This window comes from Sphaerodactylus townsendi, linkage group LG01 (genome assembly GCF_021028975.2).
Source record: "Sphaerodactylus townsendi isolate TG3544 linkage group LG01, MPM_Stown_v2.3, whole genome shotgun sequence".
Lineage (NCBI taxonomy): Eukaryota > Metazoa > Chordata > Lepidosauria > Squamata > Sphaerodactylidae > Sphaerodactylus > Sphaerodactylus townsendi.
In genome coordinates this window covers 180,509,019-180,534,986 of record NC_059425.1, presented here as the reverse complement: position 1 = coordinate 180,534,986, position 25,968 = coordinate 180,509,019, and the positions used below count along the sequence as shown (strand labels likewise).

Genomic DNA, 25,968 nt, shown 5'->3' with positions numbered 1-25,968 from the left:
ACTCAAAAGAGTTTACAATCTCCTTGCCCTTCCCCCCTCACAACAAACACCCTGTGAGGTGGGTGGGGCTGAGATTGCTCCATAGAGCTGCGACTAGCCCAAGGTCGCCCAGCTGGCATGTGTTGGTGTGCACAGGCTAATTTGAATTCCTCAGCTCAAGTGGCAGAGCAGGGAATCAAACCCGGTTCCTCCAGATTAGAATATACCTGCTCTTAACCACTATGCCACTGCTGCTCCAGGAAGCCAGAAGAGTGTTTTAAACAAAAGACAGTATCATTCTGCAATGGAGTGCAAGGAAAATTACCGAAGGGCTGTTTAGAGACTACAGTGTGTTATGTCAGCATGTGTGAGGAAGGCCTATGACAGGGTCAAAAATATTATACACCTTGGCTGAAGAAGAGTTGGATTTATATCCCCCCTTTCTCTAAGGAAATTCAAAGGGGCTTACAAACTCCTTTCCCTTTCCCCCTCAGAACAAACACCCTGTGAGGTGGGTGGGGCTGAGAGAGCTCCATAGAGCTGTGACTGTCCCCCCAAGGTCACCCAGCTGGCATGTGTTGGAGTGCGCAAGCTCATCTAGTTCACCAGGCAAGCCTCCACAGCTCAAGTAGCAGAGCGGGGAATCAAACCTGGTTCTCCAGATTAGAGTGCACCTGCTTTTAATCACTACACCACACTGGCTCTTGTGAAGGACACCCTCCCCCCTAGATTTGGAGGCCCTAGGCTTCAGCCTGCCAAGCCTACAGGTAAATCCAGCCCTGAATACCATCTCATCAATAACGGCTCCGTCTTGTTTTAATTCCTATCAGGAGCCTGTTCAAAACATCCGTGTGCTGTTTCTGACTGAGAGCGGGCAACCTATTGTACGTTCCAGACGCCACACCCAAACGGACGGTAACATTGTCTGCTCTGTTTGCCAGCCCGACTCTCTGACAACAAACCCTCTCAGCTGCTGCACAATTTCAAAGGCGGTGTTCCTGCAGCCATCGGCACAGGTGTGGGCTGTCGGCTGTTGCTGCACTCCCCTCCTCCCCCCCCCCCCGTCACACGCACAAAAGCACAAGCTGAATGCAGATAGAAGACCTGCAGGAAGAAGGATACAGTAAAGGGACTGGTCGTTTTCTAACAATTCCTGCTTTGAACGTGCTAGAAATGTGGAGCTTTCCATTGCCCTGGCTCTATTTTGAATCTGTGGCTTCGCTTGGCTAAGTGGCTAGAGCGTGGGTGCCTTTTTTGTGAGGGGGGCGGTGCATTTAAGGAGAGGGGAGGCGGCCCGGTATAGTCTGATATTGTCAAATCTCAGAAGCTAAGCAGGGATGGTACTTAGAAGGGCAACCACCAAGGAAGGCTTGGCAAGAGGACGGCAATGACAAACCACCTCTGCTTCTCAACTGCCTTGAAAGCCCTTTGCTGGGGTCGCTGCACTTTACGCGCACATGCGTTGCATTTAACTAGTTCAAGGGGGAGTCGTTTAAATGGAACTGGCTTGTAAACAGTTCGTCGCACCGTTTCTTGCATGCATTACTTTGTTTGTTCTGCCTTGTTTTCTAATTTTGGTAATCCAGCGGTTGCGTCGTTCATGGCGCTTCTGTCTTTTCCTTCATTATTGCATTGTTTTTCTAGTTTTGTAATCCACCTTGGGAAGAAAGATGGACTATCAACAGACGTATTTTGATGAGAAAGCCAACGTGGCGCAGTTGTGTTTAGAGAAGATCCAGTTTGTCTTAAAAATGCATTCCCCAACCACCCAGCCAGCTTGAACTGTACCTTAGAGATAGAATCGCACAGCAACGACCCCCTCCAAGTAACTAGCATTCATAGCAGCAGCCCCAAGAATGCCATCAGAAACCATGATCAGAAACCAGAGACCAAGGAGTTTGGGGAAATAAAAATTCACTACTGCGAGGAAGAGGCAAGCTATTTTAGATGCATTTGGCAAAGATTTTAATGAGACAACAGGTTGGCCACAGTTGTCTCCTGGAGCGGATTAAAACAGCTCTATGTTACTAACCAGATAACTGTAAAACCATTTATGAGCCATAATCGAACCAATATTTCACATATCTGTTTTTAATTTTTATTTTTTAAACCTCATCATAAGCTCCTTGAGTCACTTAATTGCAACTGGAACTCAAGTAGTCAGAAGTGAAAAATGTGGTAAAATTTAATAGAAAACCCCAAAACACAAAAGCCAACAACTCTGTACAAACAATGAGATACGTGGCGCAGTTGTTAGTGTTGGACATAGATCTGGGAAACAGTGCGACAGTGGAATCTCCTACCTAGGGAGGTGGTGAGTTTCACCTAATCAGAAGTCTTCAAGCTGAGGCTGGAAGACTTACCTAGGATGCTCTAGGGAAGTGGCTCTCAACCTTCCTAATGCCGCGACCCTTTAATATAGTTCCTCATGTTGTGGTGACCCCCAACCCTAACATTTATCCTTTTTTCAGATGGAGAACACTGATGCAGAGAGTCTTAGGCAACCCCTGTGAAAGGGTCGTTCGACCCCCAAAGGGGTCGCGACCCACAGGTTGAGAAAAGCTGCTCTTGGGTGATCCTACATTGAGCAGGGGATTGGGCTAGATCAGAGGGCTGCACCCTGCGGCTCTCCAGATGTTCATGGACTACAATTCCCATCAGCCCCTGCCAGCATGGCCAAGTGGTAGGACTCATGGGAATTGTAGTCTATGAACATCTGGAGGGCCATAGTTCGAAGACCCCTGGGCTAGATCATTGAGCTGGGGATTGGGCTAGATCAGGGGTCTACAATTTGCGGCTCTCCAGATGTTCATGGACTACAATTCCCATCAGCCCCTGCCAGCATGGCCAATTGGCCATGGTGGCAGGGGCTGATGGGAACTGTAGTCCATGAACATCTGGAGAGCCGCAGGTTGCAGACCTCTGGGCTAGGTGGCCTGTATGGCCCCTTCCAACCCTATGATTCTGTGACTCATTTTTCTGCCCCCGTACAGGATCCCCTTGTACCAGAACTCTGCACTACCACTTGGGACAACTGAACCCAGAGTACGTCTCCTTCCATACCCCAAAACGTGCCCCCTTGATTTTTCTTCTCTGCAGTCATCTGTGTCCCTCATGGACGGATGTGCTGCTTGTGGGGGGAATGCCATTGCCACGAGTCCATCACAATATGATATTCTATGCAGAAGGCGGCAATGGCCAGAACTAATCTATCAAAGTAGTGAGCCAACTGGTTCTATATAGTAAAGGGGAAGGACAGAAGCCGGGTTCACAAGTGACGGTGAATGAACATACAGTGGAACATGGGACATAAACCCCACACTTAACCAGGTACTGGACCCCAATTTCATTGTAAAGTGAATGCACATTTGGCTCCTTACTGACAGCTGTATACAGAGGTGGGATCCAGCAGGTTCTCACAGAGAGTAGGTTACTAATTATTTGTGTGTGCCGAGAGGGGGTTACTAATTGGTGATTTTGCCACGTGATTTTCGCCTTCGTTACGCCCCTCCTCTCACCAGTAGCGCGCAGAGCTTGAAGCAGTCTAGCAGGAGGTGCACCGGCGTGCGTGGCAGCCTGCGCCTGCGTGCATTCGTTTCCCACCCAAGGACCGCCGCAGCGGCTGCGTCCTTGCCACAGCCCTGCCCAGGTATGCCCTGCCCCCGGAATGCCCAGCCAAGGCCCCGTCGTGCCCTGCCCTGCCCCATTGGCGCTACGCCACAGTTTGAATCCCACCACCATGGGAACCTGTTGCTAAAATTTTTGGATCCCACCACTGGCCGTATGCATATATGGGCAAGAGGTGTGTGCGTTTAGTGTAGCATTTGAGGGGGCGGGGGAGAAAGAGAGAACAGATCATCTATCTGAATGTACTATGGATCTTACACAGTGTTCATGGTTACCCGTGACAGTGTCATTGTTCTTCCTGAGGGATGCAGTTGGGAGGTGGGGGATAGAACCGTGCTGCTTGTCGCTAGTCAACTGGGCATTGCAAATATTTTGCAGCCCTGGGAAGAAGTGACTTGTTTGATATCAGCAACTGTTGACAATGCAATCAGAATGCTGGAGCAAATTTCCCAAGCGGACCTTATGTAAAGAGATCAAATTCCATTCCGAGCGCACGTCAAACAAAGACGTATTATCATGTTTGACTTGGGAATTTTGAATAGCCTGCTATCTGTTCTTGGATACACAAACAGGACTCTTGGGTTTGTTTTTTCTATTATATATATATATATATATAGCATAGGCTAATTTTGTCTGATCTTGGAAGCTAAGCAGGGAGGGAGATTACCAAGGAAGGCTGTGCAGAGCAAGTCTGTGAGAGACCACCTGTGCTTCTCACTTGCCTCGAAAGCCCCTTGCTGTGATTGTCATACATTGGAAGCTAATCAAGGTCAAGATTTGGATGGGAGACCACCAAGAAAGACTATGCAGAAGAAGGCAGTGGCCAGCCTCCTCTGCTTCTCATTTGCCTTCAAAGCCCCTCGCCAGGGTCACCATAAGTTGGAAGCTCAGCAGGATCAGGATTTGGATGGGAGACCACCAAGGAAGGCTCTGCAGAGCAAGTCTACGGGAGACCACCCCTGCTTCTCACATGCCTTGATAGTCCCTTGATGGGCATGCCACAAGTTGGTTGTGGCTTGATGGTAAACCATCTCTGCTTCTCACTTGCCTTGAAGGTCCTTTGCTGGGTTTGCCATTAAGTTGGTAGCTGGATGAGAGACCACCAAGGAAGACTCTGCAGAGGAAAGCAATGGCAAACCACCTCTGTTTCTCCCTTGCCTTGAAAGCCCCTTGATGGGATCACCATAAATTAGCTATGATTTGATAGCACTTTCCAAACACACACACACACACACATTGCTGCAAGTTCATTCCGTTCATTTGTATCTTCTTTCCCCCCTCTTTGAGTAACCACTGTCACACTTAACTAAGTGATAAAACACCACAGAAAAGCAACCTGTGTGTACATGTAACTACATTAAGATCCTTTTTCTGCAGAGAGAACAGAGAACATGTGCTCTTGTACTCTGGCAAACCACGACAGAGAAAAGAATCTTGAGAATTCTTAATTGACAGGTTCAGTTCTAGAAAAAAAATGGTCCTTTGGAGCTGAATTTGATGATCTAATCAATCTGAATGGCACAGCCTCATACAGTCACAGAACGCAGGCCAAAATGCCAACCAAGAATTCAAAGCATTTAGAAATCCAGTCAATAAACTTGGGTTGCATTGACTGGATTTCTAAATGCTCTGAATCCTTGGTCCACGTATGTACCGAGAGCAAAAAAATAGGGTTAAAAATTTAAAAGAGCAGAACCGGAGAAATCAACCTCTGCCGACACTTAAACCCACTCTCATCCGTTGGGAATAAAATGATACCGAAGCGTGCTAATTACCACCTTGTTCGGAGAGTGTCTTTGTTTTATACTTTCAAAAGTAAGGCCTGGGTTTGGCAGCCCGCAATTTCCAGCAGATCTTTCTCCCCACCATTTGTACTAAAAAAAAAAAAAATTCCAGTTTCTCCACCTAAAACCGTTTTCTTTCGGTGTGAGATTCGGCTTCAAGCATTTTTTGGAGCAGTTTTTAAAAGCAAATCACAAGTTTGTGGAAAAGCCAGACAGGAACAAAAATTTGCAAGAGAAAGAGAAGTGAAGGAACAGAAATCTGCTTCAAGTGTTTTTAGAGAAGTTTTAAAAAGTGAACCACAGGTCTGCAGAAGAGCCAGACAGGAACAAAAATGTGTGAAAAGGATAGGGGATGAAGACCACAAATCAACCCAACTAATCATATAGAGAAATAGTAGGTCTCTAAGAGGCATGTTAGTTACCGTGGAGACAAAGGCATAGCTCCAAGGGGATGGGGGCACGGTGCACTGGGCGCGCACCCCTGTGGGGGTGTGATGAGGGTGTGGTGTGGTGAGGGTGTGGTGGGGGCGGGTGTGACGGAGTTACACTTGCTATGAACCTTTCATATTTTGACCACATCCAAAGAATTCTCCTTCTAACATAGTGATTGGTAGATATGGTAGAAATATACAGATGGAACAATGAAAGAAACTGTGGAAGAAAGGTTTAAAGTTCATAGTGTGTTATAACTTGAAGGAAAATTATTGTAAAATGGTGTATAGATGGTATTTGATGCCCAAAAAAATGGCAAAATTGGTGTAAAAATATGTCTAACATGGAAATACCAACAAGAGGGGTCTTTCTTTCATATGCTAAATTCTTTTGGGCCAGGATAGTAAAAGAAATACCAAAGATCCAGACAACAACAATTGTGAAAAAATCTGAGGCTTTTTTGTTGGGAATTGTGGTTGATGATATCTCAAATCAATAAGAAAGAATTGTGTATATGACTACTGCAGCAAGGACTCTATGTGTACAAAAAATGGAGAGGCAATAAAATGCTAACAAAAGAGGACTGGATTTTGAAAGTCACAAAATGTTCAGAAACGGCAAAACTGAGATCTCTATTAAGGGACAATAATGTGGACAACGTTTTAGAAAACTGGACACTTTTTTGCAGAATACCTTTTAAAAGCCTATTCAAATAGAGCAACAATAGCAGACTTTGAATCAAAAAGAAAACAGCAGATTTTAAAACTCCAACTCTTCTCTGTAGCCTCTAAAAAACAAGCAATGAAATAAGTATGTTGAAGGTCCAAGTCCTCCAAGAAGAACTGAGTTTTTTTGCTCTGAAGTTGCTTGAGAAAACGTGGACCCTTTATTTAAACATGGCATAATCCATTTAGCCTTGGTTGGGACTCAGAGCATTGGAAAAGGGTAAGTACCAAAGAGTTTACTGACTGAAGGGGGCTGGGACAAAGCTAGTTTGAAAAAGGGATCCTTTGCACACTAGCCGCCAAAAACACTGAAAAAAAGACAACATCGTGAGTGATGCTATCTATAGATTTTTCTTTAAAAATACTGAATTCTCAAAGCCTTGAGAAGATTGTCTACTGTTGCTTTCTAGAGTGCCAGAAGGTCAGGCCTTTTCAATAATAATCAGCGCATCCCAAACAATTTGCTTATTCATAAAGAAACATGGCATGTAAAGTTGTCAAATCATCGTTATGCATCATACATGTCTTAATTCCATGCACTATGTCAAAACAGGTAATGTTTTACGGCTTTTACACAATAGAGACTTCTCTTCTCAGTTTAATCTAGACAACTTTCTCTTTCCAGGTTCTTTTGAAATGGCTCTGGTTAATTATCATCTAATGCAACTGCGCATTCCGTTTTCTGCTGATCACTGATAAATTACTAATGCATGCAATAAAGTTTCACAGGAGCATTTGGATATACAGGTAGGCCGACCGACACTCTGGCGAGCCTGTCTCATACATTGTTAATGATTCCAATAAGTCAGCGTAAGATGTGTTTATAGGTTCAAACTCTCGCTCGATTTATGCATACAGGCCTTCTGGGGAAAAGGCTAACAGGCCTATTTCTAACTGATTGATTATGCTCTGCTGCAAACCGAAGGCATGCAAAACCCGCACACAGCCGCTCGTGAAGATATATTCTCCTGTAATTTCCATTAGAGATCCGTAGCTCAATATTAAAGTGTGTGTGTTTCTGCTTGGTCCCGGGTTCCAATCCTACCCCCAGCCATTCGAAGGGGCTCTGAAGGAGCTCTATCTGGGAACTTAAACACTACCAGAACTGAGTGAATGGACGAATAGTCTATCTCTGTATATTGTATAAGTTCTTCACACCACGTGTGATTGGTGTTTGGAATATGCTGCCACAGGAGGTGGTGATGGCCACTAACCTGGCTAGCTTTAAAAGGGGCTTGGACAGATTGATGGAGGAGAAGTCGATTTATGGCTACCAATCTTGATCCTCTTTGATCTGAGATTGCAAATGCCTTAACAGTCCAGGTGCTCGGGAGCAACAGCCGCAGAAGGCCATTGCTTTCACCTCCTGCATGTGAGCTCCCAAAGGCACCTGGTGGGCCACTGTGAATAGCAGAGAGCTGGACTAGATGGACTCTGGTCTGATCCAGCTGGCTTGTTCTTATGTTCTTATGTTCTTGTGTATATTTAATGCTGTACAGGACATGGATAGCCCAATCCAGAGAGAATGGGGCAAATCCCACTCTGGAGCTGGTATAGCCCAGCGTGGGCATAGATGCCCACCCCACCAGCACAGGGGGCAAATGGACCAGCACAGGGGGCAAATGCACCAGCACAGGGGGCAAATGGACCAGCAGGGGGTTAATTACCCCAGCAACCGGGCATCGTGCAACTTCACAACACCTGACTCAGAAGCTGCCACTGTTACCCAGGCTTGCTGGTGGAAACACTGCGCTGGCATAACCAGGGGTATTCCGGTATCATTCTGGAGGCATTCCAGGAGGTGGGCCCTGTACACTGGCAGAGCCACCAGTGGAAATACGGTGCGATTTTTACAGTACATCTCTATTCATGTCTTAATTACAAGGGAAATGTTCACACTTTTGTCTTTTGTCTTTTCCGGGCTTCCCGTGCAGTGGGAAATCCCTTTGAAGAAGGTGGGGCGGCACCGGAGCAGCCCCAGCCCAGCCCAGCCCAGCCCGCCAGCCATCCTGGATTGGGCCGTCAGCATCTGACTTCCGACAGATCTGATCATCCCAGTAAAACGTGTTGGAGTTAGATGGAAAACTACCCAAACGACTACTGCAGTCATCCGTAGAGCGAGCACTGGTGAAAAAAAAAATCTGCGTGGCAATTTGTAAAGCGTTGTTGGTGGCTCTCGAAGGGTACTCCTGGTTAATTAGTAGGTTTCAAAGCAGAAGTTGAATACCAGCCATTAATGTCAGACATCACATGGAAAGGAACGTCCCTTTGGGAAGCCCGGTTTCGCAAACGTCGCGTAGTCGCTATTAGCAATTATGCTCAGTTCTGCTCCGTCTAAAGCAGCCCACATTTTCCACTAGTAAACACTGGACAAAATAATTTTTTACAAATTTAATATGGAACAGTAAACTGCAATTATGTATGCATTAGAAGTGTACTCTAAATGGCCATAAAAATTTCTATTGCGTTCACATGATTCATGTTGAGTCATTGTGCTGAAGGGGTAAAACAAAACCTGAAGCACTGATAGGCTTCAAGTTGTGTGTGTGTGTGTGTGTGTGTGTGTGTGTGTGTGTGTGTGTGTGTGTGTGTGTGTGTGTGTGTGTGTGTGTGTGTGTGTGTGTGTGTGTGAGAGAGAGAGAGAGAGAGAGAGAGAGAGAGAGAGAGAGAGAGAGAGAGAGAGAGAGAGAGAGAAGCGGTAACAAGAATCCCAGTATTCATTTCCAATGTGCCATTACAATAGGTGATTGATTTGTGCTAAGGGGCAATTTTTAAAGATTATTCTTTAAAATAAACTCCTGGAGCAGCAGTGGCGCAGTGATTAAGAGCTGGTGCACTCTAATCTGGAGAACTGGGTTTGATTCCCAGCTCTGCCATTTGAGCTGTGGGGGCTTATCTGGGGAACTTGATTAGCCTGTGTACTCCAACACACGCCAGCTGGGGGACCTTGGGCTAGTCGCAGTTTTTCGGAGCTCTCTCAGCCCCACCACCTCATAGGGTGTTTGTTGTGGTGGGGGCAGGGGTGGGGGAGGGAAAGGAGAATGTAAGCCCCTTAGAGTCTCCTTACAGAAGAGAAGGGGTGTGTGTGTAAATCCAAACTCTTCTTCTCCTCCTTTATTAACACACCAAGACTAGAAGATGGCTTTCATGCTGGCGATGGACAGAAATGAAAGACATTCCCCTTTTTGAAGCAAGAAAGTCCATGTTCTCATTGTTCTGATTCATTTGAATATTCATCCATTTCATTTAGACCTGTGTGTCTCCCCCCAGAGGGAACCGAAAGTGGTTGGCAGTGGCAGCACTCTACTCAACGCTTTATCATCACAACAACCATGTAAAGCTGGTTACGCTAGTCCAGTGGGCTTCTATGGCAAAGCAAGGATTTGAACCTGGATCTCCGAGATCCTTGTCCAATGCTCTGACCTCCACACCACACCGGCTCTTGTGTGTTCCTACAATATTAGAAAGGATGCCACCACTCAACAACAATGCAGGCCCTTTGCATAAGCATAAGCATAAGCATTTTATTGTCATTGTGCACGCACAACGAAATTTACAGCAGCATTCCTCGATGCACACAATTTCAGACTCATACAATTTCAGACTCATGCAATTTCAGACTCATACATCATCATCCTCCACCCATCCCTACATAGCCCCAAATACATCAATATGAAGCAGCGGAGTTTAGCATAGCCACAGCTCTAGAGTAGAAGCTGTCTCTAAGCCTCTTTGTCCTAGTTCTGAGGGCCCTGTATCGTCTGCCAGATGGTAGCAGTTTAAAAAGAGAGTGTGCTGGATGAGACGGGTCCCTTAGAATATTTTGGGCTTTATTTAGACTTCGGGCATTATAGATTTCTTCCAAGGAGGGGAGAGGGCAGCCGATAATCCTTTGTGCAGTATTGATCACCCTTTGGAGCTTTTCCTATTCGCCACTGTGCAACGGGAGAACCAGATACAGATGCAGTAGGTTAGGACACTCTCTATAGCACAGCTGTAAAAGGACACCAGAAGTTTTCCATCTAGTTGTTGCTTCCTTAAAAGTCTCAGAAAGTACAGTCTTTGCTGGGCTTTCTTAACCACCGCGGTAGTCTGTACTCCCCAGGTCAAATCCTCTTTAATCATAACGCCCAGGAATTTAAAACTAGCCACCCGCTCCACTTGATCTCCATTTATAGTCAAGGGCTGAATTTCTGAGCTATTCCTTCTATAGTCCACTATGAGCTCCTTTGTCTTGTTAGTGTTAAGAACCAGGTTATTTTCCCTGCACCATGAGAGCAGTCGGTCCACTTCATTCCGATAGGCAGACTCATCCCCTCCAGAGATGAGCCCCACCACCGTTGTGTCATCAGCAAATTTGATAATGGTGTTACTATGATAGACAGGAGTACAATCATATGTATAAAGGGTGAACAGTAAAGGGCTCATGCATCTTTGGATGCATGAGGTTCCATCTCACATGTCTTTCCACCTAAAAAGGCCTCAGGTCACCATGGTAGGACACGTTTGGGGTAGTTCGAGGTGGGGTGCAGTTGGGAAGCTGATCCTGCAGTGTGACCCCATGCAGCACTAGGGAGTGGCATCCAGGGCTCTACCCCCCGCCCTGCACCCTCTAGCTACGCCACTGCCTTTGCCTAAAGTCCTGGACGGCCACCACCAGTGGGAGAAGTACTTGACTATATGTCCCCTTGTGGTCTGATTCACCCTAAGTAGCTCCAGATTTTCACAAAGTCAACATCAGGACTAGATGCTTACCTGGTGGCCTTAATTAGAAATCAGTTATGCTTATATTAAGGTATGGGAAAAGTAGGTTGTGGCCCAGAATGAATAGAGTCTTATTACAAAATATGACCTCAAGTGTAGGAATACCCTAATCAAGTCAAGTAGTTAAATGCAGATGTTTCTTATGCAGAAGCTGTGGCTTCCTGGCAGAGCATGTCCTTTACCTGCAGAAGGCCTCCAGTTCAGGATCCAGCATCTCCAGTTAGAAGGCCCAGGTAGTAGGTGAAGAAGAAGAAGAAGTAGAAGAAGGAGGAGGAGGAGGAGGAGGAGTTTGGATTTATAGCAGCAGTGGCGTAGCGGTTAAGAGCAGATGTACTCTAATCTGGAGTGACCGGGTTTGATTTCCCGCTCTGCCGCCTGAGCTGTGGAGGCTTATCTGGGGAATTCAGATTAGCCTGTGAACTCCAAGGCACGCCAGCTGGGTGATCTTGGGCTAGTCACAGTTCTGAGCCCCACCTACCTCACAGAGTGTTTGTTGTGAGGGGGGGGGGAAGGGCAAGGAGATTGTCAGCCCCTTTGAGTCTCCTGCAGGAGAGAAAGGGGGGGATAGAAATCCAAACTCTTCTTTTTCTTTTTTTCTCAACCATAAGGAGTCTCTTATGCAAGTTGGTTGTTATTTACATATGCTAAAAGGGGCGGATTCCACAACACATGCAAATCACCCTTGCTAATTGCACCCCTTTACATTTGTTAACCAGTGCAAATGGTTCTTTCTCCCACCCTGGACACTCCACAGGTATATACACTCCACTTGCTTTACTACCATCAGATCCTCTGAAGATATCAGCCGCAGGTGCAGGCGAAACGGCAGGAGAAAATGCTACTGGAACACGGCCATACAGCCCGGAAACCCCACAACACCCCAGCCTCAGAACCGGTTACAAATTCCTTCCCTTCCTCTTCCCACAACAGGCACCTTGTGGGGGAGGTGGGGCTCGGAGAGTGTTGAGAAAATTGTGACTAGATCACCCAGCAGGCTTCTTCTGGAGGAGTGGGGGATCGAACCCGGTTCTCCAGATGGGAATCCACCTGCTCTTATCCACAAGACCACACTGGCGGTGTGAAAGACCTCTGCCCGAGACCTTATAGAGCAACTGCCAGCCAGAGTCAAGTGATAGGTCATTGGTCTGACTCTCATTGGCTCATCACGTACATCGCTATCGCGCCTTGAAGGAAACTGATTAGAACAGCAGTCATGGGGAAAATGTGCCCTCTGATATGTCAACAATCCGTAGGAGTCGTTTCCGTGTGACTAAAGCATCCGTGCGTGTGGATGCGACGTCAGTCATGTGCCGAGATGAACCAGATACCCGATGGGCGCAAGTCAACACATTTCTGTGCTGTGCCATTCATGTGGGGCTGTAACCGTCTACAGCTGAGATCTGGCCGGGCCCTTTTGAACACAGGCTCTTTACAGTGGGAGGGGGGAAAGGACGCACACGTGATTGGGCATGTTGCCAACAGAAAAGGGTCAGTGCCTTCAGTGGCGGCTGCCAGTGTAGGCGCAGAAGGCATAAGAGGAATATACCCTGAAAAAGCAAAGGTTTTCTTTTTGCCCCCCATTACTTTCTTTTCTGTAATGGGTAGTTGGCAACCATGATGCAGCTGAACAAAGAAAAATGCAAGCTTGAAAAATCTATCCTTTTCCTGCTACTAGGCAAGCTTGATAGCCCAGCAGAATGCCCCTTGTTCAGAGTTATACAGAATGTGCAAATTCAACTGTCTTTAAGGTCTTACTGCTCCCAGACAGATACCTTGGATTTGCCCTTCTTCTAAGTGACAGAAGAGAGAAACATGAAAATGTTTAGGCGCTTTGTCTAAGGAGAAGGGCAACAAAAGACAATATAGATGAGAAAGAAACAGGGCCCTAGTTCATCTTGCGTCAAAGAACCAGGTGCTGACATCTTCCAATAAGGGTCTTGGACAACTCCAAATGTTTTGGGGAAAGGGAAAATCTCCACCTTTCTTCATGATTGATTGATTGATTGATGAACTTTGGGGCGTATTCTTTTTACTGCTATTCTGATGTAACCTAGAAAAGTAAGAGACAGCAGTCATTTTGCGTGGTTCCCCTGATGCTGTCTTGCCCGTCTGTTGGCGTGAATAAAATGTTTATCTGATTTTATTCCTTTGTTGGCTTAAGCTTTTTGGCTTAAATATTTTGAACCCGTTACCCTGCTGTAACGCCAGCATGAATTCACTTTGGCTGACGACATCAGAGTTATCATCCCGAGGAATAGCAGGACATTTGTTGCAAAAGGCCTCCTGCTCTTTCTTTTCCCTCAGATTAGAAATCAGCCGCTGGGGAAGGTGTGATACTGTGTCTATCATGCCCAAAGAAGGAATGCTAGAAAGCTATGGTGATCACGCCCTTTTAGAGATCCAGCGTGGTATACTGGTTTAAAGGGGCGGACTCTAATCTGGAGAACCGGGTGTGATTCCCCACCCCTCCACTCGAGCGCCAGACTCTAATCTAGTGAAGTGGCTTTGTCTCCCTGCTGCTCCACCTGAAGCCTGCTGGGTGATCTTGGACTAGTAACAGTTCTCTCAGAACTCTCTCAGTCCCAGAAACTGGGTCTTCTGGATCCTAGTCTGAGCCTCTAACTCTAACCACTGCACCACACTGCCTCTCCAGCTCATTGAAAAGCAATGGGTTTCCATTGGAGCAACTCCACCTGGGACTGCAAATCATATCGCTCAACCCCAAGAAGAGGGGCACCCTTCGAAAACCGTTTAAGCCGACGGTTTAGAAGATTATAACCTTGTGCAAGACTGCACTTCGTAATCCAGTCTTGTTCTGTTGTTTCTCATCTGTATTGTAGTATTGTATTGCATAGTGAGCCCTGACCCAGAGGCGTAGCTCCAAGGGGACGGGAGGGAATGCACTGGGCGTGCACCCCTGTGGGGGCATGGCAGGGGTGTTCCGGGGTGGGACCAGAGGTGGGATCCAGCAGGTTCTCACAGGTTCCTGAGAGTAGGTTACTAATTATTTGTGTGTGCCGAGAGGGGGTTACTAATGGGTGATTTTGCCACGTGATTTTTGCCTTAGTTACGCCCCTCCTCTCAGCAGCAGCGCGCAGAACTTGAAGCAGTCTAGCAGCAGGTGCACCGGCGTGCTTGGCAGCCTGCGCCTGCGTGCATTCGTTTCCTGCCCAAGGACCGGCGCAGCAGCTGTGTCCTTGCCACAACCCCACCCAGGAATGCCCCGCCCCAGAATGCCAAGCCATGCCCCCATCATGCCCTGCCCAGCCCCATTGGCACTACGCCACAATTTGAATCCCACCACCATGGGAACCTGTTACTAAAATTTTTGGATCCCACCCAGTGGGAGCGGGGGCATTTCGGGGCAGGATGGGGGTGGAGGACACACCAGTAAACCGGGCGCTTCCCCCCTTGCTATGCCTCTGCCCTGACCTAGATGGGCCAGGCTAGCCCAAGCTCTTCAGACCCCTCAGCAGGGTTGACCCTAGTTAGTATTTGGATCGGAGACCACGAGGAAGCCCCAAGTCGCTGTGCTGAAAAACCACCTCTGCTTTGAAATCGCCCTGTGCTCACCGTAACTTATCTGTGACTTGCAGGCCTTCCCCCCCAAAATGATAATGTTAAGTTCTGATTCTATGGATATATATCTAAGACAAATAATGAGTATCAAATCTAAAGAAGCTGATAGCAAAAAAAATTTCTCTCCTGTTGTTTCCTTCGCTGGCTTCCCATTCCACTGGAAGAACCCAGAGGCAAAGAGCAACAGTTCTACCTCAAATGCATTTCTCTATTTCTGCTGTCAAAAATGAAGAAAAACCCTTGCAACGGAGCAGCCGTATCTGTGCGGAATGTAAAGGGTGATTATTACCCTGAAGGCACCACTGCTCTCATCTGGATGGCCGAACCTAACCTGACCTGGTTCAATCTCAGAAGCTAAGCAGGGTCGGCCCTGGTTAGTATTTGGATGGGAGACGGCCAAGGTTGTTCAGGGTTGCTGAACAGTAGCAGACCATGGTATGCCGTCTCTGGATGCCTCTTTCCTTGAAAACCGTGCAGTTTCACTGTAAGCCCACAGCCCTTAATGCACAGGTGTCAAACTCGCAGCCCTCCCGATGTTATGGACTACAGTTCCCATCATCCCCTGCCAGCATCATGCCTTAATGATTACCCTCACCTGGACAGCGCAGGCGTCCCCAATCACGAAGCTAAGAAGGGTTGGGGCTGGGTAGTACTTGAATGAAGTTCTAACCACGAAGTCCAGGCTTGTTAAGGAAAGGCAGCCAATGGGCAACCACCTCTGAGAGTCAGCATGGTGTAGTGGTTAAGAGCAGGTGGATTCTGATCTGGAGAACTGGGTTTGATTCCCCACTCCTCCATTTGAGTGGCAGAGGCTTCTCTGGTGAACCAGATGTGTTTCCACACTCCTACATTCCTGCTGGGTGACCTTGGGCTAGTCAGTCATAAACAGCAAATCCCCTGTCTGGCTCTAATCCAGAATTAAAAACTCCATTTTCATATAAACATTTTAAAATACATCAATGAACATATAAACTATACCAGGGATCTTCAAACTATGGCCCTCCAGATGTTCAGAGACTACAATTCCCATGAGCCCTACCACTTGGCCATGTTCGCAGGGGCTGATGGGAATTGTAGTCCATGAACATCTGGAGGGCCATAGTTTGAAGACCCCTGAACTATACATACAATGGACAACAACAATGATTCGAAACCCCACATACACTTATGCACAAAAAAAGGGAGAGAGATTCTCTGGACCAATGTATACACAACAAGTCTCTACCATGAGAACATCATATTCAATGAATTGCGCACGGTTGTGAGGTGAACAAATTGGCTGGTGGTCAATCTCCAATGGAGGTGGTAGTATTGACCCGGGATGAATTCAGTACCTTCAACTAAAAAGTCTTATGCAGCCACTCACATCATTCTGGTACAAGCTGTTAGCCTGATACAATTCCAACTCCTAAACATAAGGCATTACGCTCTGGCCTTAAACTCAACTCAACAGGTCTGCTGAGCATTTGGGATATAAATCTAAACACCACCTCCTCCTCCTCCTCCTCCTCCTCTGAGCACCTCTTGCCTTGAAAACTCTACAGGGTCGTTGTAGTCAGCTGTAATGTGGCAGCAATCTTAGTAGAATGTTTACTGTGCGATTTAACCGTTTGTAATCCAGTCCTATTGCTTGGCGGGTGGTGCACAGAAGGCTCTCGCTGCAGTGTTTTTAATTGCATGATCCAACTTGAGCCTCAGTGCGAAAGTCAACAAATAAATAAAACTGTTGGAACGGCAGCATTTTGCTCGCTTTCTGCTCCCTGATCCCACTCTGAAAAATGCATCAAATGCCCTTCTCCACTCTGCCCCGTGCATGAAGCAAGGATTGATGTCGGTGTGGTGGAATGGTTGGAATGTTGGCCTAGAATCTGGCAGACCCAGGTTCGAATTTCCCACTCCTGCTATGGAATCTTGCTGGGTGACCTTGGGCTGGTCACACCCTTTCAGCCCCACCTACCTCACAGGGCTATTGTGACGATAAAGCAGAGGAGAGGAGAATGACGGACCCTGCTTTGGGTTCTCATGAGGGAGAAAAGAAATCTGTAGATAAAGCAAATGTATAAATGCGAATACAATATTGTACATGTCGCTGTGAGAGACACCGGGAAACAATTTTGCACAAGAGAAGAAGAAGAAGAGTTTGGATTTATATCCCCCCTTTCTCTCCTGTCGGAGACTCAAAGGGGCTTACAATCTCCTTGCACTTCCCCCCTCACAACAAACACCCTGAGAGGTAAATGGGGCTGAGAGAGCTCAGAAGAACTGTGACTAGCCCAGCTGGAGTGTGTGAGAGTGCACAGGCTAATCTGAATTCCCCAGAGCCTCCACAGCTCAAGCAGCAGAGCAGGGAATCAAACCCAGTTCCTCCAGATTAGAATGCACCTGCTCTTAACCACTATGCCACTGCAACCAGAGCAGTAACATTTGAAATCTGCTGGTCGTGTGGCTCATCTCTAGAGGAGGAGAACTGAGGGGCAGATATGACCAGATATTATAACTGATATCACACTCCTGCTAGAGCATTTATCCACTCAATTAGAAAGCAAACAGCCTAGCACTTGAAAGTTGTTAGGCAAAAATAACAACCACCACCACCACAAACCCTCTTCTGCCAATTCAAGGTAAATTCAGCCGAGCCATGAAGACTACTCACACGAAGGACCACAATCGAGGCCAGAGCAACAGCTCAATAAATAACCCCCCCTCCCCAAAAAAACATTTTATACCATTAGTGGTATTTTTAGGCAGGGCATTAAACCGTCAATGGAGCCCTAAAGTCCAAGTCTGGTGAAGATGTTAAGGACTCTTCTGACAGCCAAGGTATGCTCCCCAGTTATATTACCCAATGTGCTTTGTATTCAGCAGACAACTTACTGGGGATCCCAGGCCCAAACGCAGTCCAGCTGTTGTCAACCTGGGTCGGGGCCTTTTTGGCCCTGGCCCCAGCTTGGTGGAATGCTCTGTCAGATGAGACCAGGGCCCTGCAGGGATTGTCAGAGTTCCGCAGAGCCTGTTTGACAGAGCTATTCTGCCAGTTGATGGCAGCAGTGACATCCCATCAGTTTGGCCTCCCCTCCCCTCCCTTCCCTTTCATGTTTTTCCTTTTCCCCCCATTTTCCCAGTCCTTCTTTTTTAGACCAGTATGAATGAGGTTTTCGATGTGTTTTTATTACCCCCTCCTTAAATGGTTTTGCTGTGCTGTCCCACTGAAATTTAGGAACTTTAATGAAATTTTATTGTATTTGATGCTGTAAGACGCCCCGAGCTCATTTGGGGAAGGGCGTCTCGTAAATTGAATAAATGAATAGAAGAGAAGAAGAATTTGAAAAAGAACATCCCACTTTCCTCTCCTTTAAGGAGTCTCAAAGCAGCTTACAAAAACGCCTTCTCTTCCCCTCCCCACAACAGACACCTTGTGAGGTAGGTGGGGCTGAGAGAGTTTGGAGGAACTGTGAGTGGCTCAAGGTCACCCAGCAGGCTTCATGTGTAGGAGCGAGGAACCAAATCCAGTTCACCAGATAGAGTCCACCATCAAACCCAGTCCTCCAAATTAGAGTCTCCCAGCTCAAGGGAGGGGTTTAACACAACAGTGAAGTGACTGCTTTAAATGCAGCAATTCTCAGATTTCATCTCTGGTATCTCCATTTTAAAAAATCAGGAGTCTATAATTTGAAAGAGTCACTGCCAGTCTGTACTGACCTAAGGTATGGAGAGAAGAAGAATTTGGATTTATACCCCACCTTTCTCTCCTGTAAGGAGACTCAATGTGGCTTACAAGCTCCTTTCCCTTCCTCTCCCCACAACAGACACCTTGTGAGGTAGGCGGGTCTGAGAGAGTTCCGAAGAACTGGGACTAACCCAAGGTCACCCAGCAGGAATGTAGGAGCGCGGAAACACATCTGTGTCTCAGGACTCTCATGTTGGTCAAGGCTTGCTCAGGAAAGAGAACACAGACCCACAGAGCTCAGAAGCACCTTTCTGCTACCTGCCATTAGAGAGATTGGGCTAACTAGAGACGGCGGCCCAGTAGAGTAAAGAAATAATACCTTAAAAAAGGACAAAATTTATTCCACCATAAGTTTTCATAGGTCTGAGTTCACTTCATTGGGTGTGTCAGATATTTATCAAGCTAATTCATGTAATAGGAGCAGCAGTGGCGTAGGAGGTTAAGAGCTCATGTATCTAATCTGGAGGAACCGGGTTTGATTCCCAGCTCTGCCGCCTGAGTTGTGGAGGCTTATCGGGGGAATTCAGATTAGCCTGTACACTCCCACACACGCCAGCTGGGTGACCTTGGGCTAGTCACAGCTTCTCGGAGCTCTCTCAGCCCCACCTACCTCACAGGGTGTTTGTTGTGAGGGGGGAAGGGCAAGGAGATTGTAAGCCCCTTTGAGTCTCCTGCAGGAGAGAAAGGGGGATATAAATCCAAACTCTTCTTCTTCTTCTAATACACAGATAAAAACTGATTACTCTGTGGACCGGATCGTCTTTTGAACTAGCTTGTCTCTGTAATGCCCCTCCGCACACAGGACTGACTTTTAGCCAATTGGACCAATTGTGCCCAGTTGAGCCCCACAGCCAGGGGGATCCTACACCAGGATACTCTACTTTAGTCTTGACAAGTACACACAACAACACATTGCAACATATACTTAACACCACATTGCAGGTTTTACAGAGGACAGCAGTGATGGTAATTTTCTTCCGAATTTTTTAAAAAGTCAGTAGTTTTTGTTTATACTATTTATATGTTGCATTTTTTTTACTGTACTTAAATTAAATGATACGTCTACAGAAGGATCGACACTTTCGCATGCAAAACGGTCAGCTGGGTCCAGTCCCAAGTGATCTTGATAGTTTCAGTGCATTTTCGTACCTGAAAACTTTCGTAAACTTAGTGTTACATTTAAGATGGGTTAAAACTGCTTTTGGGGGAAAATTTCTGGCGACAGACATGAAATCTACCCAGTCTGGTCCATTAACTCGCATGCACTTTGAAGCGCACATTTTGATTGGTTTCCATTCTACCATAGAAAAGATATAAAGTCTAGACTAGACTTTATTTACATCTCTGTGGTTCTACAGACCTGGGGGGGGGGAGGGGGTGGCATCACCAAAGATGTTCCCAATGGAGCCCTGCAGCTCCTAAGGCAGGCCCTGTTCATACAGACACCCTTTCTGGGGGTAGAGAAATCAGTTTGATGAACTGGCACTCCTGTGGATCCAACGAAGTGAGCCCTGACTCAGGAAAGCTGATGCTGAAACAATATTCACCAGAGGACTCCCAGAGACCTATACTATTATGCTGGTACAGAAGAGAAGACGAGTATGGGGGTTTATATCCCCCCTTTCTTGTAAGGAGACTCAAAGGGGCTTATAAACTCCTTTCCCTTCCCCCGTCTCCAAACAAACACCCTGTGAGGTGGGTGGGGCTGAGAGAGCTCCGAAGAACTGTGGCTAGCTAGGCCAAGCTCACCCAGCTGGCATGTGTTGGAGTGCACAAGCTAATCTGGTTCCCCAGATAAGCCTCTGCAGTTCAAGTGGCAGAGCGGGGAATCAAACCTGGTTCTCCAGATTAGAGTGCACCTGCTCTTAACCGCTCCGCCACTGCTGCTCCCCGACTAGCCATCTGGGATCCAAGCTCCGCAGAGCGGCTCTCGTCGCTTAACAAATCAGCGACCTCGCAGCTTCCGTTGGGCCAAAGCGATGCTTCCATGGACCAAGAATCCTGGAATTCTAGATTGGCTTCCCCTGTCCCAACCCCCGCCCCCCTTGCCAGCAAGTCCTTTGGAACTGAGATCCCTGAGTCATCCCAGTTACTGCACTCTTGGAACAAGCTGCTGGCTGATTTACGCTTCTGTTTCATCCAATTTCCACCTCCTGCAATTCTTGGCAAGCAGACGGATCATTGTGGAATTCTGCAGTGGCAGAAAGATTTTTTTTCAAGTGTTCGCTGTTTCTCCCCTGGCCTTTTGCAGCTAAGGTTGGCTGTTTGGCTTGCGGGAACAACAACTGATGCAGTCATTTGGGGTCCATTTTCCCAAAGAAGAAGAAGAAGAGTTTGGATTTATAGCCCCCCTTTCTCTCCTGCAGGAGACTCAAAGGGGCTGACAATCTCCTTGCCCTTCCCCCCTCACAACAAACACCCTGTGAGGTGGGTGGGGTTGAGTGAGCTCTGAGAAGCTGTGACTAGCCCAAGGTCACCCAGCTGGCGTGTGTGGGAGTGTACAGGCTAATCTGAATTCCCCAGATAAGCCTCCACAGCTCAGGCGGCAGAGCTGGGAATCAAACCCGGTTCCTCCAGATTAGATACATGAGCTCTTAACCTCCTACGCCACTGCTGCTCCTAGAGGTTTCTAGGAGCCTGAAGGTGGGCTCAGAATTGGGCCCGGAAGCATTCTCCCCAAATGTGCTTGTGCCAGTTGCGGTGACTCACTGGGCAGGTGTCCTGCGCATTGGGGGTGCTGTGTGGTTTCTGGGCTGTATGGTCGGGTTCTGGTAGCATTTCCTCCTGACGTTTCGCCTGCCTCTGTGGCTGGCATCTTCAGAGGCCGTGCAGCCTGGAAACCACACAACCCCCTAGTGCAGTGATGGTGAACCTTTTCGAGACCGAGTGCCCAAATTGCAACCCAAAACCCACTTATTTATCGCAGAGTGCCAACGTGGCAATTTAACGTGAATATTGAGTTTTTGGTTTAGAAAACCAGTTGGCTCCGAGGCGCACGCCACTCGGGAGTAAGCTTGGCAAAGCAACCGTGCAACGCTTCAAATGGGTGAATCACAACCCTAGGAGGGTTTACTCAGAAGCAAGCCCCATTGCCAGCAACCGTGCTTACTCTCAGGTAAAGGATTGTGCCCAGGCTAGCCTAATAATAATGTTTGTGGCTGTTTTGTTGTACACCGCCCTGAGCCCTTCGGGGGTAGGGTGGTTTATCAAATCGAATTAATAATAATAATAATAATAATAATAATAATAATAATAATAATAATAATAATAATAATAATAATAATAATAATAATAATAATAGATGTGTGTGTGTGGGTGATTCCTCCCCACACACACATGATGAACTCTGTGCACATGTGCCCACAGAAAGGGCTCCGAGTGCCACCTCTGGCACCCGTGCCATAGGTTTGCCACTGCTGCCCTAGTGATCCTGGCTGCCCTAGTGATTCTGATCCAGCGTTCAACAATACATCCTGCGCATTGCTTTAAAAAAATAAAGGAGACTATCATGCCAGCCCCGGGCAAAATTCAGAAAACAAAAACCACATCATATCTTTCCGTTGGAACCAATTAGAATGACACAACCCAGCCTGCAAGTCTTGAGATTCTCCAGAACTCTTCACCAGCTGGATGAAAGGAAGGAAGCTGGAGAACCTCAACTCTTTCGCCTGGCGGACTGGTTTTAAAAGGCGTTCTTCGGCTTTTGGGTTTTTGCACGTGCCCAGTTGACGATCACTTGGTAAGCAGCCGAAATCAGCACGGTGTGGTGGTTAAGAGGGGTGGACTCTCATCTGGAGAACCAGGTTTGTTTCCCTGCTCCTCCACAGGAAGCCTGCTGGGTGACCTTTGGCCAGCTACAGTTCTCTCAGAACTCTCTCAGCCCCACAAGATGTGTGTCGTGGGGAGAGGAAGGGAAGGCAATTGGAAGCTGCTTTGAGACTTCTTAAAGGGGTATAAATCCAGGCTCTTCTTCATGAGGCTGGGGAGGGGGGGCTCCTGCCCCACTGGGAAATTCCTGGAGATCGAGGGGTGGAGCCAGGGGAGGGGAAGTCTAATGCCATACAAACAGCCATTTGCTCCAGGGGAAGGGATTTCTGTTCACTGGAGCTCGCTGGAATTCCGGGAGATCTCCAACTCCCGCCGGGAGGTTGGCCACCCGAGTCCTCCAGATAGCCCAGGTTGTTGCTCCTCGGAGGTTTTGGCATTCCGCAGCGGCTTCCGCGCCGCGGACTCTGAGTCACGCCCAGTCCAGCCCGGCTCGGCTTCTCAAGCCCCTCCGGGGAAAGAAGATCTCCGGGGGCGGGGCGGCCGCCTCGTGAGCGGGGACGAGCTAATCCCGCGCGCACGCGCGTGCACACCCACCCACGCGGCCGCGCTTGTTTTGCTGCGTGGAGCACTGCCGAGCAGCGACCCTGAACACGAAGCCCCCCCCACCCCGGCTCGAAGAGACCCTTGCAGGGCTTTCCGAGGGGGCAGGCCTAGCCTGGCTGGGCAAGGGAGCCTCGGTGGGGCCCCCTCCCGATTGACGTGACGGAGCTAGAGGGGGGGGGGCAAAAAGAGCGGGAGGGGCCGAGCCCTCTAATCCGTCAGCTGACGCGTCTCTCTCCAGATTCCGGCCATGAATGGGCCCCTCTTGGGATCTCCCCCCCCCCCCCTTTCAGGGATACTAGCTTGAAATTTCTCCTCGTCATCCCCCTCCCAGCTTTTCTTTCAGTCCCGGAGCTTCCTTTTCCAAACGCAGATCCCCCCCCCCCCCTCAAATCCATCCAGCTCCAATAATGCCGCAGGCTCCCTTTGCCAGCTGTGGGGTTGGGGAGTATTCCCGGGCTCTGGCGCGCAGCCTGTTTCGTATTGGACGCCAAGAGCCGCGAGGCAGTGGGGGGCTGCCTCGACCCCCTCCACCCGTCCCCCGTCCAAAGCAGCCCCCCCACAGTCGGCAGCTCCCAGCCTTGGGAGCGCAGCCGCCGCGGCGGAGGCAGGTAGCCGAGACGTTCCAGCCAAGCGGGTTACATAAGAGCGGGCAGCTCTGCCGCACAGGCAACGCGCCACGCTGCCCCCCCCCCCCCCATCCCGACCAGGTGCTCTTTTGGGGAGGGGGGGAGAAAGGTAGGAAGAAGCACAGCTCCAACGTCCTCTCTCCTACCCCGCAGAACCCCCCTCCCCGGTCCTTCGCTTCGTCGGGCCGCCGCCTGCTCCCGTGTCAACCGGTTCACACGAGACGGCTGGAGAAGCCGCCAGCCACCTGGACGGATCCCAGCCGCAGAAACATCGCGAGCCAAACAACTCCAGCCTTTCCTTGAAACGCCGGGCAAGAAAGCCAAACGGTCGCGTCCCAAAGGCCATCTTTAAAACGAGCACCTATAATCCCTCCTAACCGTCTCCCGCCCCCTTTACCCCCCCCCCCCTTGTTGATTAATCAGCTTCCCAAAAGACTGGCAGAATCATAGGCTGAGCTGGGTGTGTGTGTGGAGGGGGGGGGGATTTGACTTCCTAGGACTGCAATACGGAGGCGAGGAGAACGCAGTTCCCGTGGAGCATCAGAAACACCCGGGTAAACAGACCGCGGCGAGGAGAAAAGCCTCGTTGCTGACGACAGAGAGCCCAAGAGGGAGCTGGCCCGAGATCCCTATTCACACGGGAAAGGAGTTGCGTGTGCTTGTCTCTGCGACACACACACACACCCCTCCCAGCCCCTATTTCCTGCGGGCTCTCTCTCTCTCTCTCTCTCTCTCTCTCTCACAAACACACACACACACACACACACAGAGAGAGAGAGAGAGAGAGCGCCTCTGGCCCTATTTCCTGCGGGCTCTGTCACACACACAAACACACACAAACACACACACACACATACACAAACACACACAGTGGGGGAAGCTGGTCCGCAGCCGGAGGCGCCGCTGTCCGAGGTGCTGAACCGAAGCCCGCCGCTGCGGCAGAGCTGGCTGCTCCGCCGACCTGAGCGAGACGCTGTCCAGAGTGCTGAACCGGCCACCGCAGCCCGGGACGATTGGGGGGCGCTGTTCAAGGTGCTGAGCCGACTCCGGTAGCCCCGGCCCGATGTGCGGGGTCCTCCGGGCGCTCCCCCCCCCCACCTTCTTCTCCCCCCGCAGAGTACGGCCATGCACCAAAAGGAAGCCGATCCCAGGCAGCCCGACGACAACAAACCAACCACAGCCTTGTTTACCCCCGCGCACACAACACACACGCAGCAACGCACCGGCACTGCAAAACGCACCACAACGCTGAAGCAACCAAACGGGGAGGCGGAGATACAGCCGTTCCCTTCCTTTTGCTCTCCCCCTCTGCAATGGCTCAATCAGCAACAACAACCTGGAGATTAGTTTCCTTCTCGCCGGACTGCCATCTCGCTTTCCCCCCCAGCGGGTCTGGGAGCAGAAAAGAGAAATTGCGAAAGAAGGCAGCCGGCTTTGGCTTTGGGCTTTCCCTTACCTTGGCTCTTGAGGAGTTCTCTCCGGTCGCCTCTGCGGAGGGTTGAGAGAGGGAGGTTTGCTGCTGCGGCTGGGAGGTAAGAACAGCTGTTCCTGACCTCCCCGAGTCTCCTTCTTCAATGGAATGGGAGCTGTGCCCTCATCAAAGATGGCCGTCGCTGCCAACGTCAGCAGCTTTTAATAGACATCTATTGAGGGGCGGATGGGGGAGGAGAGGCGAAGGAGGGCGGAGGGAGAGGCAGGCTGGCGTCTGTGGGAGCTTGACTCATCAGAAGCTGCTGTTGCTGCACTGTACCGCAATCCCTTGCATTTTGCCAGCTATTCAGAGGGAGCGAGAGCAATGAAAAAGGACACACTTTACGAGGACTGGAAAGGATGTGGTCTTTAGGGCGTAGAATAGTCCATGTAATGTTTATTTACCTTTAGAGAGTTTGCTATGCAGAGCTTGGTTTAAAGGACAGACGGAGCAATAATGCGGCAGTGATTTGTTTTCGCCAAAGGGGTTGGCCAAAAAGGATTTCCCTCTAAAGTCTTCAGTACTCCATATAAGGCCCGTCAGTGTGGGCTGCTATTTTTAAGGGAGGGCTTCTTCCTGACTCTTTGCCTGTCTTGTTATCTCTTCCTCTTCCAGGGGGCTCTATCAGTGCAATCCTAAATAGAGGTACACCTTTCTAAACCCATGGACTTCCAATTGGCTTATAAAGGTCTAACTCTGCATAGGATTTCCCTGTGGATCAGACTGTTATGGATCCCACCCCGAAGCACGGAGAATGCAGTCAAAAATTTATGCTGCACTGGTTGATGCACTATTGCCATATAATTGTTTATCTCGACAGTTAATGTTATTAGATGATGGTTAAGAGCAGCTACAAGACCGGCTAGAACTGACCTCCTCCATC

General features: G+C 48.7%; 1 protein-coding gene across 1 annotated transcript in view; it reads right to left on the bottom strand.

Annotated features, from left to right (window-relative positions):
* Positions 1-25,229, bottom strand: part of SNAP25 (synaptosome associated protein 25) — a 93,597-nt gene extending 68,368 nt beyond the window's left edge. The window contains exon 1 of the mRNA XM_048501146.1: positions 25,071-25,229. The gene's annotated coding sequence lies outside the window, so the exon portion shown is untranslated. The remainder of the gene's footprint in view (positions 1-25,070) is intronic.
* Between the last annotated feature and the right edge of the window lie 739 nt (positions 25,230-25,968).